This window comes from Rattus norvegicus, chromosome 14 (assembly GCF_036323735.1).
Source record: "Rattus norvegicus strain BN/NHsdMcwi chromosome 14, GRCr8, whole genome shotgun sequence".
NCBI classification, from domain to species: domain Eukaryota; kingdom Metazoa; phylum Chordata; class Mammalia; order Rodentia; family Muridae; genus Rattus; species Rattus norvegicus.
Genome location: NC_086032.1, coordinates 104,612,978 through 104,629,873, shown reverse-complemented (window position 1 = coordinate 104,629,873; position 16,896 = coordinate 104,612,978). Strand labels below are relative to the sequence as shown.

At 40.8% G+C, this 16,896-nt stretch overlaps 1 protein-coding gene and 1 long non-coding RNA gene across 4 annotated transcripts in view; one reads left to right on the top strand and one right to left on the bottom strand.

The window, feature by feature from the left end:
- Vrk2 (VRK serine/threonine kinase 2) overlaps window positions 1–16,896 on the top strand; it is a 120,735-nt gene that overhangs the window by 5,676 nt on the left and 98,163 nt on the right. The window contains exon 2 of one of the 3 annotated variants that reach the window (XM_039092235.2): window positions 513–671. The exons of the other annotated variants lie outside the window; for them this stretch is intronic. The gene's annotated coding sequence lies outside the window, so the exon portion shown is untranslated. The remainder of the gene's footprint in view (window positions 1–512; window positions 672–16,896) is intronic. 3 annotated transcript variants of the gene reach the window in all.
- LOC134481807 (uncharacterized) lies at window positions 7,175–15,895 on the bottom strand. Its single transcript, XR_010057636.1, has 2 exons — window positions 15,485–15,895; window positions 7,175–8,211 (listed from the first exon to the last, which is right to left on the bottom strand). It is a non-coding gene; the product is annotated as an uncharacterized LOC134481807 (long non-coding RNA).

Genomic DNA, 16,896 nt, shown 5'->3' with positions numbered 1-16,896 from the left:
ACTATAGTCAAAACTAATGTTGAATCAGTTGCTGCTAATGTGACTGTGACCTTGGTCTACAGCCTACCACACATTTGATTTTCTTTTGGATTACTTGAGTAATTTAAAAAAGCTAGAGAAGAGTTTTAACTGTAATGGTTTTACTCCTTTTCATTTCCCATAATGTAAATATTTATTTGAGTTTATTTGAATTCGGGTATAAGTTGGAGATTAAGTATCACCTTTATATACACGATTTATGTTTGGCTCCAGCCATAGAGGGAGACTCTCCATGTGTTGGAGTGATGGATATCCGTTTTCAAATGCAGAACATACTTTAAGTCTGAAGTACAAGTTACATGCCTTTTTAATTTTTGTTTTCTGATTGTTACTGCCCAAATAACATCTGGTTTTTTTAAGATGTATGTATGTATGTATGTATGTATGTATGTATGTATGTATGTATGTATGTATATGAGTACACTGTCATTCTCTTCCAACATACTAGAGTAAAGCATTGGATTCCGTTACAGATGGTTGTGAGTCACCATGTGGTTGCTGGGAATTGACCTCAGGACCTCTGGAAGAGCAGTCAGTGCTCTTAACCACTGAGCCATCTCTCCAGCCCATAAAATCTGTAAAACATCAGCATGTTGGGTGATATCCGCTCCCACTATCTGAATTTCGGAAAGGTGTGTCCTAGCATCCTAGCAAGTATTCCTCATTGGGTAAGGACTGTGTGTGTGTGTGTGTGTGTGTGTGTGTGTGTGTGTGTGTGTGTGAGAGAGAGAGAGAGAGAGAGAGAGAGAGAGAGAGCGCTTCATTCTTCAGAAGTATGTGACTCTATCTATGGGATGCAGCTAATCACAAAATCAGCTTAACTTTATTAGTGTTACTTTTCGCTGATTATCTCGACCAATAAGCAGCTCCTTGAGAAGCCCTCTAGTTCTGGGGTTTTATCATAGTTCTCTTCATGTCCTGCATAAATATCACAAAGCACTTAAATTCAAGCATTTTTTAAAATAACCATGTCCAATGATTCTTTTCAGACATTCTTCCCAGACACACGGCTTTGGCAGACACTTTATCAGCATTTGTTGCCTAAGGCTGAGTAGAAACTAGCTGCTCAGGCTGCCTCATTGTGCATGTACAACTGTCCTCTAGCTTTGAGATCAATAGCCCAGGCCTGTTGGTAATCAGCAACTTGGAGCAAAGGGGAAGGGGCAGAGAAGTCTGTGTTTACTCTTGACTTGGAGAGATAATGTGCCTGTAGCATTCGTAGCAATAGTCATAAGAAGGAAGAGAAAAGTCTGAATATGAGAACAAAGTCTGCGCTCTCTCTTTGTATATGAAAGCGGGAGGGAAGGAGACTGGTTAGGGAGTGGGAAAGTTGCTGTAATTTTAGTACCAAATGAGCAAAAAAGTTTCTAAAACTCCAGGGAAAGAGAGAACTGAAGGCTTGAATTCCCTTTAATGCTTCATAAAGCATGGAAGCCATTCACCCAAGGGAGACCTGCATAATAGGAACAAAAATTTCCCGGGAGTGGGGGAAACCTGGGTTGAATTCTGACTTGCCACTAAGTCACTGGCAGATCAAGTGGCCGCCACCTTACTGATCCTCTGGAATGTTTGTTTCTAGTCTATGCAATTGGAAGAATAATTGTGAGGATTAAATGAGATGTTTTTAAAGAGTTTGGAACCTAGTAGACTGTTGATAAGTAGAATTTATTTAGGATTTTACATTCTAAATGTCTGGTGCCATGATGCATTAGGGAGAGACCTTCGTTGGAGGGCTTCTCTGTTCCTTCTGCCTTGAATTGTGGTGGATTTATCTCCTTGTGCTATAAAACTAAGAACACAGAGACCGTTCACAGGTGCCCTATGCTTTATTTAGCACTCTGTGTCTGTCCCCTTTCACATTTTCTAGAGGGGCCCAGGGCATGATGACCATTTCCATTTAGGCTACTACCTGTTTGCTTCAGATATGAAGGGAAATGGTGGCCAAAAATGAATGAAAATGCAGAAAAGCAAAGCTCTGGGATAAATGGTTCATTGTTGGAGGGGCTGAGGCTGAGGCTGAGGCTGTAGGACTTGGCCCACACAGTGTTTGCTGTGTTCTCTGCTGTAACTGTAGATGTCACCCACCATGTAGTCTGTAGTCACAGAGGAGTCCTTTTTAGACACAAAGACCTGTGTAAGGTAACGCCTATGTCATTCTCTAAAGCAGTGATACAGTTTGCCATGTGGTAACGCTCAGCTATAAAATTACCTTCTCTTCTGTGTCATTACTCTAATTTTGCTACTGTTATGAATCATAAGAATCTGTTTTCCAGTGGTCTTAGGTGACCCCTGTAAAAGATTTGATAACCGCCCCCTTCCAACCCACAGGTTGAGAACCACTTCTCTAAAAGAATGTGCCCATGCTTTATTGACATTGACATAAAATTGATATCATTGTCTCTTATAACTAAAGTTGGTCACGGGGAATTAATCTTAAGGCCCATTATTCATGAGTAAATGTTCAGGCTTAGTAGAGTGCATTTTGGAGCTTTTCCTTATTGCTTTTACATTTCCCTGACTTGGCATTTCAGAAACAGAAGATACTTTTGGGGGGGTGAATTTTAGAAGTTATCAAATTTAACTTCACTAGTGAGGAAATATTTCTACTTATAAAGGTATAGAAGATTGTGTTGTTGTTTATTATATACTTTGTTGCAGTTGATTTATTTATTTTTTTAAAGGTATGCACAATAATATTTGGGACAGTCCAGTCATGACACAAGTAGCAATTTTAAATGTTATTTTTTGCGATGTTTTTTGTAGATGGCTGTTGGTCTTATGAAAATGACAATAATAGAACAGAAGGATAATTTGTTTTAGAGAGTAGAATAGCAATGCATATTATTTATACAGTAATCTAGTTCCCAGTGAAGGCATAGATAAGAGATATAAGTATGCCTGTTTTTATTTATTTATTTGTTAGATGTGTTTGATACATAGATAAGTAAAAATCTCTAGAAGATATTTTTTAAGTGCCTTCAATAGGATGTTTGCCTTGAGTTTATATCAGACAGTGCTGTTCATTACTTTCTCAGATAAAAACTCCAAGTAATTGAGAAAGTTTTTGTTCTGTTTATAGAAAAGAAGGGGAGGAATTCTTGCAAGACTTAGCCCTCATTTGTGTTTTACTTTTTAAAAATATACCTGACCTTAAAACAATCCATTTTATATTGCACGTCTCCATTTAACTATCAGATCTTGCCTCATGGGACAGTTCTTAAGTTCTCTGTTTCTGCCCCACATTTATGTATTTTGTCCCTTCCACTGCCCTGTAACTGCCTTACTGCTCTTAGCACTAGTCAAGGTTCTCTCTCTCTCTCTCTCTCTCTCTCTCTCTCTCTCTCTCTCTCTCTCTCAATTTGAAACTCAACTGCTGTGGGGAAGTTTCTTCTTTATGAAATGAGCTGACCTCTATTGCCACACAATAAAGGAATTCTCTACGTTCAAGAGCTCCTGGCTTCCTTATGAAATATGGATGGGCTTCTGCTTCTGAAGTGTTTTAGGTTCTGTTTCTGTGGAGAAGGGAGGAGAAGAATAATAGTGTGAGGAACATTCTTTCCTTTAAGACCCAGGGGTGTCCATGTATATCAAACAAATTAGAAAAGAATAAATCTGAGTAACTTTAAAACTCGGAGTGGGATTTCACTAGAAACTGGCTTCTAAGATCGGGGCAGTTCCCACATGTAATGCTACGAAGGTGCTTGTGAAGTGCACACAGCTTCCATGCTTGGGTTCATAATTATGCTTCTGAAGGCTCGCCTCTTATCTCTCTGTCCCATGGACTGTGTTTTGCCTGAGCACTGTATAGGTACTCTGTGTCAAAGACCACTTTGGGAGGAGAGACAGGAAACTCAGCACGTTTCCACACAGTCGTTAGGGATGTGCACTGTTTCTTCACAAATGACAGCCAGGTAGGTTGAGCTTCCTTTGCAACTCCAATCCAGAGAAATGATGTTGCAGAAAGACATCCGCTGAAGGCCAGAAGCACCTACAGATGCAGTGTGATCCCAGGCAGTGAAGCATGTGGCCCTTCATTGGCATTAGACGATAACAGGAGGATCTCCTGGCAGAAGAACTGACTTTCACTGCGTTCTGCATGCTGCCCCTCCAAACCCATCTTTGATTGGCACCTATGCCCTATTGAAACTGGCATCACACCTTCTGAATGGGCGCTGTGCCAAGCTAGCAGATGGGTATGGGCAAAGATGTGCCAGAAACCCAGTATGTGAATCAAGTTTAAGTATCAGGGGCCCAAACTCCCATCCAGGGATATAAAAACTGCAGTCTGTTGAGAGTGTTTTTGTGCTTAAGGTTAAAGGACATGCCATTTCTACTCCAGCTTAGAGGTTGATTAATTTTGAAAGTCAAACAGGAACTCCTGTGGTGGTGTCAGGCAAAATCCTGTCTTTGGTGAATGAGAATTGCTGGTTCATGTGGGGAAGAGAAAGGATTGTAATGAAGTTTCCGAGGACAGTGAGTCCCCTGCAAGTCCCTCCGGCACTTAAGCAGCGTGCGCTCAGTAAAGATGAATATTTCTGTTCTCCAGCGGAGCCAGGTGCAATCAAAGCCACATCTTCAACCCGCTGCTGTAAAGAACCCTAAATTTAGAAAGGGCAGGCGAAGTTTAGAAGAACTCATGGTGGTAGCTTTCCAGCCTGAGCTGGTGGTGCTTCACAGGAGTGTACAGAGGAAGGATGAAGGGAAAACTCCAAATGGAAACCTTCAGAGCCGTCCAGCCTGACACAGAAAAGTTGAGTCCTTTCCCCTCACTGCAGAAATCTTTCTGAGTTTTTTTTTCCTATTATCAATAACAACGTAGGTTACAGAAATGTTAGGACCGACCTAATACATAAGTAACTAAACTTCCTATTCTTACTTTCTCTTCCTTGCATGTCTATCATGTATATAAACTTTGCTTCTTGAATAATGGATTTTGCATAAAATTGAGTTCTAAACACCGTATTCCTTATGATTGTCTCACACCCACCACAGAACTGCCCCCACACCAGGAAGAGAGGGCCTCGGGCCTGTGATCATTTAACTCCTGTTTCCTAAGCACTCGTAAACTTATAGCCGTGCCTGGAAGGCCAGCTGTGGCCACGAGCAGCTTTGCTAATCACATTATAACCCTTGCTTTTGCTTTTCCACTGTGTAAACTTTATCTATGGAACAGATTCCACGAGACCGTTGTGAATACTTCAACGTATTCAAAACATATAACTGCCACAAATTAAACTCCTAAAACTAAAGCTGGTGCATTGTGACTGCCAAGTGAAGCTGGCACATCCCTCTGTCAGACTGCAGGAGAGTGTGCCATACAATCCCCGGAAAACACAATTCATGCAGAAGCTCTCTTGTCACTCGCTCTGATATTAAACCAGAGAAAGTGACATTAATTAAAGAAATGGCACGAGCCAACAAAGGCAATGAAAGTCTACGCTCTGGCTTTGTGCAGACCTTAATCCAACCTGTTCTGCTCAGGTACTGTGACCAGTTCTGAAGAGAGCGAGGGTTATGACTTTTAACGTTCCCCTTCCCATTCAGAAACATGCTTGCGCAGCATTGGGCTGGTTTGTCCTAACCCAGTCATGGCTGGGCGTCCTGGAGCACTGGCATGGTGGTGTCCTGCTGTTCACCAATGCGTTTGGTAACCACGTGCGGCACAGTGAGAGGAAGAGGAGTCTTGGTCTCACAGAAAAGGTCCCCAGCTTCTAGCCAGCCAAGGACCTAGACTTGCAGCATTGGAACCAAGAAGGCCAGTTGCTGGGGCCAGCTGACTGGAAATCTTAATGAAGTGGAAACAAGCAGGAGAGAACCAAGACTTGCCAATTGTGGCCGTACAATGGGAACAAAGTAATTATTCACATGTACCGACTTTTCAGACCTTCATGCGTGCGACTGGCCACTCTCCCCCTATACCACATTGTGCTGTCCTAATTGGTACTCTCAGGGTGTAGAAATATGGCCTTGCAGGTCACAGTTATTAAAAAAGATTTTAGAAAATAACTTATTTTCATTTTATGTGCATCAGTGTTCTTCCTGTATGTATGTCTGGGTGAGTGTATCAGATCCCCTGGAAATGGAATTACAGATGTTGTGAACAGCCATGTGGGTGCTGGGAATAGAACCCAGGTCCTTTGGAAGAAAACCCAATGTTCTTAACCTCTGAACCATCTCTCCAGGCCCCTAATAAATTATTTTTTTATGGGAAAAAATAGAAAAGTTTTATTAAAAAAAAGTACTAAATTTTGTGGGATTTCTTTTCTTTGTTTTTAGTACAATGTGTGGTCTATGTGTGAGACATTGTAATTTCATATTTTGATACAGTATTTTGTATATTTTAGGTAGTTTGGGGTAAGAGTAGCAGATGTTTATTTTCCCAAATGTACCTTTAAGATATTAGAGACCATGTACTTAACCATAGATTTATTGGGAAATATCTCCTCTGCTAATGAATAATATTCAGGGATTTAAAAAATGGCCACTGCATTAAATCTAAGCATTTCTGTGTTTATAATAAAACATTTCATCCTCTCTCTGTCCATCTACTCTCTCTGACTCCCCTCTCTTCCCCACGTGTCCCCAGCCAGCCTCTTTCTCATTCTCTCTTCCTCTCTCCTCTCTACCTGTCCTTCTATGCCCTTCTTTCTCTGCCTTTACCTTCTTCTCTAGGTCCCCTTCCTGCCAAATCAATTTCCTTTTATAACAACCACCACCACTACCACCACCACCACCACCACCACCACCACCACCACCATCAAATGAACAAACAAACAAAGAAAACCTAGTTCTACTGGGCATTATTTAAGGGAAGTGGATTTTATAAGCCAGTACACCGTATGTGTGTCTGTCCTTTCCTGTTGGGTCAGCTCTCTACTAGGCATGGAATGTGTGAGCGCCAGTAACTTTAACAGAAAATAAACTATTCTTGCCCCCTCCCTCCCCCTTTTGTCTGGTGCTGGGAATCCAACAAGCCTTTCACAGGCCACACAGGCACTCTACCACTGAGCTACATCCCTGGCCCTGGAATCTTTTAACCCAAGTCTGTGAACAAGTCTGACTGTGCATAAATCCCTCAGTCAGAAGCTTATGTTACAGTTTCCAAGCATAGGTACTTTATATTTGAGATTCAGAATTTTCTAACTGTATAATTAGTCACGAGGTTTAATGTACTTTTTTTTTTTTCCATATCAAGCTGACAAAGGCTTCAAAGAGACAGCAGTGCCTTAGGGGAGCAAGAAAAGGAGGCCAAAGTTGACACACACAGAGGCAAAACAGTGGAGGAAAATCAACACGAGTTGTGAAGTCAGGCATTGGAAATATGTCAGTGTTCAGGAGACTGTCTTTAATTTGCAATCCAAGTGAAAGAGAGTATTTAAATACGAGAGGCAGTATTATTGAGCCCAGCAGGCCTGCTTCCACTTGTTTGACTAGCTCAGAATAGAACACTGAGAGGCAAGGGCTCAAAGTTAAATGAACATTTATACATTTTAAAATCAAATGAAAGATTCAGAGTATATTCATGAATTAATTTTTTTCCGGAATCCTAAATTTAATCAGCTGGAATTACTTTTAAAGTGCCATTCTATTTAACTTTGGGGAATGATGAATTTGCCTTTTAGTAGGGATGCTGTATTTTATCATGAAGATGAAACAAACTGTCTTTTGTTAATTATTCCCCAGAGACACTGGCCATTTTTCTCTCCTATGCTTAGTATGGAGTAAAGGCAGTGTCTGCAAATTCATTTCAAACAAGACCAATCGGAAGCTTCAACATGTGTGAGAGGCTCTGGAAGAATGTAGCTTCCATTTCAGGCACTCAGGGCGCCCCTAATGAGACTTTTTAGAGGAATGCTATCACAGCCTTACCGAGGGGACCTTGGACACAGAGTAGAAACAAGAAAAAGTCTGTAAGAGAACCATGGGTGTGTCCCTTGTGTCTAATAACTAAAAGATTAGCTTTTGTAATCTTGGGAAATCATCATCAACTTCTAGATGTTTTTTCTTAGTGTGCGCCGAGTGCTGGATAAGCGGTCTGTGTGCGTCATTCCATCTTCTCGGAACCTGGGGAGGAGGATCTCCAGCCCTAGGAGGCAGTGCTTCCAGGGCAGGTTCACAGTGCTCTCTCCATCCTCTTTTGAGCCAGTTCCTTTGCTCTATGGATTGGTGCCCCTGTGGAAGAAGACTTTGAGTTTATACCTAGCCAGAGAAAATATGGCAAGTGATGTGTGTATGACAAGCTCATTTCTAACACAACAGCTAAATATGCGATTGATAGCATTGGCAACTAAGCAGAGAAATCTGTTGGTGGTGATGTCTACAGTGGTGCCATTTTCATTAGATTGACAACCCAAGGCACAGGGCACCGGTGCTAGGCTTTTGTTGTCAAGATCACCAAGTCTGTGAAAGAACATCTGATATTTACAGGAAACCCAATGCTGGGACAGAGAAAAAAAATAAAATGTGTTGTAGCTTAGGTCATACAATATTTTAATGCAAAATGGTGAGACTAGTCAACCAGTTGTACTCCAATCTGATAGAAAGATATGCTGGGTTCTCAGGCTTCTCAAAACTGCATAAATTTGGCTGATTTAAAGGGATGCATTAAGTCTTCATAAGATGCAGAGCAAGGACAATGCAGGGAGGCCTCTTTAATTATGACACATATTATGATATAAATCAAGAAACATACTGGAGGAGAGAGAACATGACAGACACTGAATTAGTCTTAACTGTATTTTTTTCTTAGATGATAATTAAAAAAAATTAGAAAAGATGCACCATTTAGAAAACTAGGTCTTTTAAAAGGTAAAGCGTGCACACACACACACACACACACACACACACACACACACACACACACACACAATCACTTGGGTAAGTAGACTCTTGTTAAAGAATTTGCTGCTTGCTACAGAATTTGTTTCAGATAAAAATATTTTCCTTACAATAGCATCTAGGCTTTGAAAACAAGCTTAGTTCTTTTGAGGTATATGTCTTTTGAGGCTGACTAGGTAGATGCTATCATGAGAAAAATGAAGACAGTTCATGTAGAGGTGAGTTAGGCATTCGGTGGTGGATGTGTTGTGGATTACAATGATAGTTTTTTATCCCTTTTTATTTGGTGTGTACACATCACATGGTAAGGAAATTGCAAAAAAAAAAATCAAAGCTGTTACATTAAACTAAAATAATTATTTCTAGCAAGCCTGATGGCACAACCCAGAGATCATAGTACCTGCTGAAGGCTGTGAGATAGTTTTCAAAGATCACAAGTTCAAGGCCTGCCTCAGCTTCATAGTAAGGTGAACTCTCTCAGGAGAGAGAGGGGAAGGGGGGAGAAGAAAAAAGAGAAAGGGGTTATTTCAGTTTTTGTAGAACGTGAAGGGACGGTGTCCACTGTACTTGACAGTCTCTGAATTGAGAGACCATGTATTATCACAGATGTCCAATATCAGATGTGAGGAAACCGAGGATGGTTATGTTGATATAAACTTTCTATCTTTACAAACTCCTGGGAGGTAGATAGGGAAAAAAAATCACCCAGCTTTAATCAAACCACAGAAATAGAGTGAATGGAAAGCTGTTCTGTGATTGGGAAGAAAAGAAATTATATGAAGCCCCATAATCAGAAGAGCCTCTGCTGCAGTGGGCAGCTTTGAACCAGTCTCAGAGTTCTGAAATTATTTATTTAATTTAGTATAAATTGTACACAACATGAAATCTCTGAAAAAGAAGAGATTGTTATCAGAGAGGACTTTTACGTTACTTCTACCAGAGAAAAAAGATGATATGAACACATGTAGGGTCTTTGGCAAAGTAACAGATAGAGCAGTCTTATGATGAGTAGAGCAAACCTAAGTCAAAGAGGATTGATGTAAGGAAATGATCAGGAATTAGTACCAAGAATATTATCAATATATCTAGCAGATCTTAGAAGATGAGTATCAAGTGCAAAACTTAGAGCCTTTATTGTTTGAATTGGAATTCAGTGTATTATAAAGTGACTTAAAAACACAGGGATGGGCCGATAATTGCTAGTAGGTTCTTAACATACAGATTTCATATAAGAAATGAAAACTCATTTCAGACCCAGGAAATGCATAGACTGATAGTTAAGAGAAATAGGACTATAGTTCCATTATCGAAGTTTATGTCTCCAAACACCACAAAGTTTCGTCTCTTAGGAGACAGAAATGCCCACTGGAGATTATCGAGACCCTGACATCATTTTGTAGCAGATTAACATTAAGATACAATACAAGCACGTGACTGAGACATCAAAAAGATAAATGAATTAAAATATGTGAATTGAGTGTGGTGGCTCACACCTGTAATCACCTGTAATATATGTGTGTGTGTGTGTGTGTGTGTGTGTGTGTGTATACATATATGGTATATATATTATGATTATAATCAGTAGTTAGAGAAAAGGAGACCATGAACTTGAGAAAGATTTTTTTATTGTACATATAAGTGAAGATTAACAAAAAGTTTATTCTGTAATTTTACATTCCATAATTGAAGTTTCTAGGAATTTGTTAGAGTACTCTAGAGAAACAGAATTGAAATGATCAATGTATATGTCATTTTTAAAAATGCCCCACAGTTTGGTTCTGCTAGTTCCCCAGTAATGGCTGTCTGCCCTAGAAAGTCCTAAGACTCCAGTAGTTGTTCAGTACACAAGGCTTTTGTCCCAGCTGGTCCTCAGTATATGCTAGACTCAAAGAAGTAGACTCTAATGCCACCGAAGGAATGGATTTGCCCGTGAAAGTGAGGGCAAGCAGGCAAAGAGCAAAAGTTTTCTCCATCTGTGGTCTTTGTATAGGCTGCCATCAGAAGGTGTGGCCAAGTGGAAGAGATTAGAGGTGTCTCTTCCCACTTCAAATAATTGAATTAAACTTCCTTCACAGCTGTATGCAGCTGCTTGGGTTGTAGTTAATAACAGATGTAGTCATGTTGACTACCAAGAATAGCCACCACAAGGGGTTAGTTAATGCAGGTGAGAAGGTATCGCTGGTAGAATTTTCAATGACCAGAATGGTGTAAGTTTATTTTTATCCTAAAAGAATAAAATAAACTGTAGCTGATACCAACAAAAATGTGACTATTCCTAGAAATATTATAATAAACCGACAAAACATCTTTACATGGGTCACCTTGGAGCCAGCCGTATTGGGGGGGGGGGTCTCTCTAGTGCACCTTGCCCCCATTCACCAACCAAGCATTCCTTCTCCATTCATTTTGTCGGTCTTCCAAGAACAATTCTATTACTAACAAACTTCGAATGCAAATAATTATGCTAAAAATATTCTTATACTGATTATGTACTTTATAGGAGAAGCTTTAATTTGGAGACTTTAATGGCATTACAAAAAATGGAATTCTTGTCTGTATGAAGATTTATTTAAATTTTTTGATGTGCAGTCATTTAACACACAAAACTCTAGGGTCTTGTATGTCAAAGTCTCCGAATCCACTGTTGGGAGTAAGCGCGTGACTGCCCTGCTTGCTTATTCTGACCCTCCTGCTTCTGTCACAGGTTCTGTTCATTTCTCCACATTCATATTGTTCCTCTTTGATGTCCACCATTATTTAAACATCTATTCTCTTTTATCCACTTTTTTAAAAGCCAGTTTGTAAATTGTGTATTTATTTTCTACAATATTTTGGCCTCTATTTTTTCCTAACCATTTCCTGTTTTGTATGCAGGTACATCTGTATTTTAAAATTATAGAGAAAAGTGGACTTCGCGTTTGTGTAAAATTTAATAGATCACAGTTTTAATTCAGCACAATAGAATACAGAACATACCACCCTTCTAAGCTTGTCTTACCTCCTAAGCCCATCATCACACCCTCCCTACTTTATCTGTGTGTATATATCTGTATATGCATGATTCAGGGAGTGGAACCCTGCAGGGCATTGCCTTCCTTGGTGTACACATGGGGGTCATGGAGTTAGTTTTGTCCCATGGTGGAAGGACTCACTGTTTCTTTTTATCTTAGGACCTTGTTTAACATTCTTATTCTTGATTTTTTTTAACATATATTGGGGGGTATTGTATGTTGACATATCACCTCTCTCTCATACTACCTTTCTCCCATTTGTTTTCTTGGCCAATCACATTGGTAAGTACTTGCAATTTGTAGGAAGGGTGGGGCAGAATAGCTCTGATTCCCTCTGCTCCCTTGCTCCATTCGGGGAAGTAGCATCCAACCACTGGTCATGAAGTCCGATTTTGGTGTTATTTCTGTTAATGCTGTTTACCAAATGGAGAAGCTGTTTCCTGTTCCTCCTTCCTGTCTCTCCTTCCTTCCTGTCCCTCCCTCCTTCCTGTCCCTCCTTCCTTTATCTCTCCTCCTTTAAGTCCTCCCCATCCTTCCTGTTTCTCCCCTCCTTCCTGCCCCTCTTCTTCTTCCTGTCCCTTCCTCCTTCCTGTCCCTTCCTCCTTCCTGTCCCTTCCTCCTTCCTGTCCCTCCTCTTTTTCCTGTCCCTTCCTCCTTCCTGTCCCTTCCTCCTTCTGTACCTCTCCTCTTCCTGTCCCTCCCATGCAGTCGATCCTCCCTTTCCTGTCCCTCCTCCTCTTCCTGTTCCTTCTTCCTGTTCTTCCTCTCTTTCTTATCCCTCCGCTCCTTGTTCCTCACCTCCTTCCTGTTCCTGCTCTCCTTCCTGTCTCCCCCTCTATCCTTTTTCTTTTACCGTGTTTTCTGGTTTACATATTGGAATAGTGGTAACATAAACTTCATAAAAACAAATTACAAACTATTTTCTCCCTTTCTTTCTGGAAGTGAGTGTGTAGGATTAATACTGGTCCTTTAAAAACGTTTTCTTCAAATTCTACCTCACAGCCTACCACATAGGCTCTGGCTTTTTGCTTGTCACGTGACTTTTCAGGTTTTAACAATATTTTCCATCTATCTATTTATACTGTCAATTTATGGAAGTCATCTATAGTATTGACTTGTTACACTATTTCTGTGTGTCTGATGGTAGTGGTTGAACCCAGAACTTTGTGCATGCTAGGCAAGTGCTGTACCTCCCTAGTTGCACCCCAGCCCCCGTGTTATACTTTTAATGTGTCAGAACTGCACAAATTTGATATATTATAGTTATTTTATATATTCCATTCATATTAATTAAATCTTTTTAGTACGTTATAACTTTTACCTCAGCTGTCAAATATACTTAGAGAAATTAGAAGAACGGTCATGTAAAGCCATTATATTCTCTATCTACAATATTTTTTTCTCCCTTTGTTCCTGGTAGTCCAGGAATGGGTACTGTTTACGTTAAAAAAAAAAAAAAAACCAAAAAAGTGGTGTGACTAGTTCCTTTGCACCGCTTCTCTCCTGGGCTCTAGGAACTAGCGCTAATTTATCTCAGCGTCTCCACGCTAGTCCCCACGGTATTCTCTAACCCGGGCCGTCCTCCAGTCGTTCCAGCATGGCACCTTGCCACGGTGCTTTCTAGTGTGAGTTCCGGCACCTCTGGGGCCGTATGGAACTAACCATAATTTATCTCTTCCTGTGGCTCTCTGCTAGCCTTGAACTCTCCGGTTCTAGCTACCCGGTAAAATCAGGGCTCTAGAAGTCCTGCATGGGTTGGCCTATCACGGCTCCCTGACACGGACTTCCTCAGACTCCCAAGAACCTAGTGAAATCGTGACTCAATGAACTGTAATTTATCAATCAGATTTCTATGTTAAATTCTCACTCCACACAGTGTCCTCACAATGAACTCACAACGAATTGATAAGAATATAAACCACCTACCTAGATTAGATAAATTTGTCTACGGGAAACCTATCCTAACTACCTGACAAATCAAGGCCACCCAGATCTGGGTCATCCTTCTCCATCCGGGCCTTCCTAGCTCTCCTGTACTGCTTCTCCCTCTCCTTCTAGAACTTTGTTCCCACCTCTCTTCCTTCTAGTCGACGACAGGTCCGTTTTATCTTGTCTGCCTTCACCTACATAATGACATCAACCTACAGTCTACATTTTCTAATACTTTTTTTTAACACAGTGTCTTTATCACTGAGTCTTCCTTTTAGAGGTGTGTTATTGATAAATATTTAGCTCAAAATTGTGTTTTTCTAGCACCTTCTTTTTCATGGTGTCTGATGAGAAATCTGGTCGTTCAATTCAATCATTGTTTGATAATGATAACTAGTTGTTTGGTTCTAGATCCTTTTAAAAGATTTCCTTATTCTTAGCTCCCAGCAGTGTGGCCATAACTGATGGGGGATTAATGTCTTCATGCTTTTTCTTGGGGAAGTCTCTAAGCTTTGTAGGGCTCCAGGTTCTGTGTACTTGGTATCTCGTTCCCCTCAGTCCTTCTTTTCCAGTATTGTTTACTTTTTTAGTTCAGTGCCTCCTCTTGATCTCCTTTCTCAGGTTCCTGGGCTCTGTTCTTCAGACTGGAGACTGTCTATCGATTTGTCCTCAAGTTTAATGATTCTTCCACCTCATAATTTAGGACATAATTTGGTTAAAAGTTCTCAGTGTCAGGGGTGTCATTTCATCCCTCCTAGTAGTTTTTGTGTCTTTCCTAGGTTGTTCTAGCTTTCTATTTCCTTCAAAAACCTTTGTCCTTTCTTGCCTGGGCACCAGAGAACAACTGTTCTCACATCTGTTAGATTGCTTTAACATCTCTGTCCTTTCAACTGTGTTTCTGCTGATTGCCTTTTTGTATGTGAGTGTCTTTGTTTTGTTTCTTTTTTGTTTTTTTGTTTTTTTATTTGTTTTGCTCTTTCTATTTTTGGTGCTTTTAGATTGCATTATGGATATCTTGAGTATTTTGAGAATTTTCATACTGCTTTTTTATTTTATACAGAGAATATGAATGTTCTGGGTTCATCAGTTACTTACAGGAAGGGATAGGAACAGCAGGCAAGGTGTCCTGGTTGTGTTGGGCCCTCAGGTTCTGACCAGTGCGCTCTAGGCTTTGGTGTGTTGTCAGTTCATTTTCATCAGTGTTACTCAGGTCTGCCCCGTGTGTGTCCCACCCAAGGCTTAGCACTTTGCCCTCTACTTCACTTTTCTCAGTGTGGGCTGCTTAGTGTTAGCTACTCAAGTGAGCAGTTTTGAGAGGGAGACTGGAGTTCATAAACAGTTTCCAGCCTGGCAGCCTCACACCTCTCCCCCATGATCTCGTTGAAGTGTTGGTTCTCTGTGTATTTTTCAGCTTATCTGAGTAGGAAGCTAGGCCCTTTTTAATCCTCCTTCATATGCTGCCCTCCCATGGCTGGGGGAGCTGGGAAAGGTGAGCAGAAAGTGTAATTAGGTCACTCAGCTCTGGAGGACCCTAGTTGCTCAGGGTAGAACAGAAGCTTTTCCTCTAGTCACAGTCTATGTGCCTCGGGATTTCCGAGTCCCCTCAGAATTTCATGGTTGCTAGGCTGAGAGTAAACTAAGCAAACTCTGAATGTTAAGATACTCACTTCAGATGCTCCCTCCTCATCCAGTTCTAACCCGAGAGTTTTCCCTGAAAGTCTTTCTTCAAGACAGACTTCAAAATCTGAGGCAGTTCAGAGCAACAGATGCTAGAAGAGGTGGTGGTTTGAATATTTTTGGACCAGGGAGTGGTACTCTTAGGAGATGTGGCCGGTTTTGGAGTGGCTGTGGCCTTGTTAGAGGAAATGTGTTAATGTGGGGGTGGGCTTTGAGACCCTCCTCCTAGCTGCCTGGAAGAGAGTCTTTTCCTGACTGTCTTCTGATCAAAATGTAGAACTCTTGGCTTCTTCTTCAGAACCATGTCTGTCTAGACTCTGCCATGCTTCCTGCCATTATGATGCCGTTATGATAATGTTCTGAACTTCTGAACCTGTAAGCTAGGCCCAATTAAATGTTGTCTTTATAAGAGTTGTCTTGGTCACGGTATCTCTTCTTAGCAATGGAACCCCTAACTAAAACAAAGGACATATTCCATTTTCCCTGTTCCAAAGTTCCTTGGGAAATAGATGGGCTTAAGCCTGTTGCATGGTTTTCCTGTGGAGACTGAACAAATGTCTAGTTATCCTAGGTAGAACATCAACAATAGACCAAGCCCAATAGTGATGGGTTTATCAGTTATTTACAGGAAGGAGCATGTTGTAACTTCACTCCCTCTCAACTTTGTGATTTTCTCTTCCTTAATTATTATTGTCTTTCACACACACACACACACACACACACACACACACACACACAGACACACCTGATTTCATTACTATTGCTCACATATGTATGTGAGCTGACTGCTTGTGATTGGATAACCTCATCTCTGGAGAGGTGATTTTCTCTTCAGTATCAATTGGCTGTAGCTCTTTATCTTGGTTGGTGGCTTGTGAAATGTCCCACCATCCATGTTGGCATATTAAATGGTACAGTCATTGTATAGGTATGGTTGAGACAACCCTATTGTTGAGCTTTTATGAGTGCAGATTTCCAGACACATCTAGAAGACACTGTCTCATAGAAGCCCTCCTAGCTAGTCTGTTGGCTCTTGTAAGCTTTTATGATGTTCTTTAAGCGTTAAGGGTATTTACATGAGACCTCTGATATGGTGAGAGCCAATCTTAAGAGAGGAGACTCAGTTCTAGCTTGATTTCTCCAATTTCTATGTTTGAATTATGTGATATTTAGTAGTAGGGTTGTACCTTCAAGTTCATCAAGGGGAATGGCTGTATGCTGGGGGCCGTACACAAAATCGCTGCTCCATGAACAGGGAGGATAGGGTTTGTATTGTGGATAAGAGAGGGACGATATCCAGAGGCATCTGGGAAGGTCCAGAGTAGAGAGAAAAAAGAAGCAGACTGGATATAGCCGGGGCTGGGAAACAGTGGAAGAGAAGGAAATAGCAAGAGAATAGAGG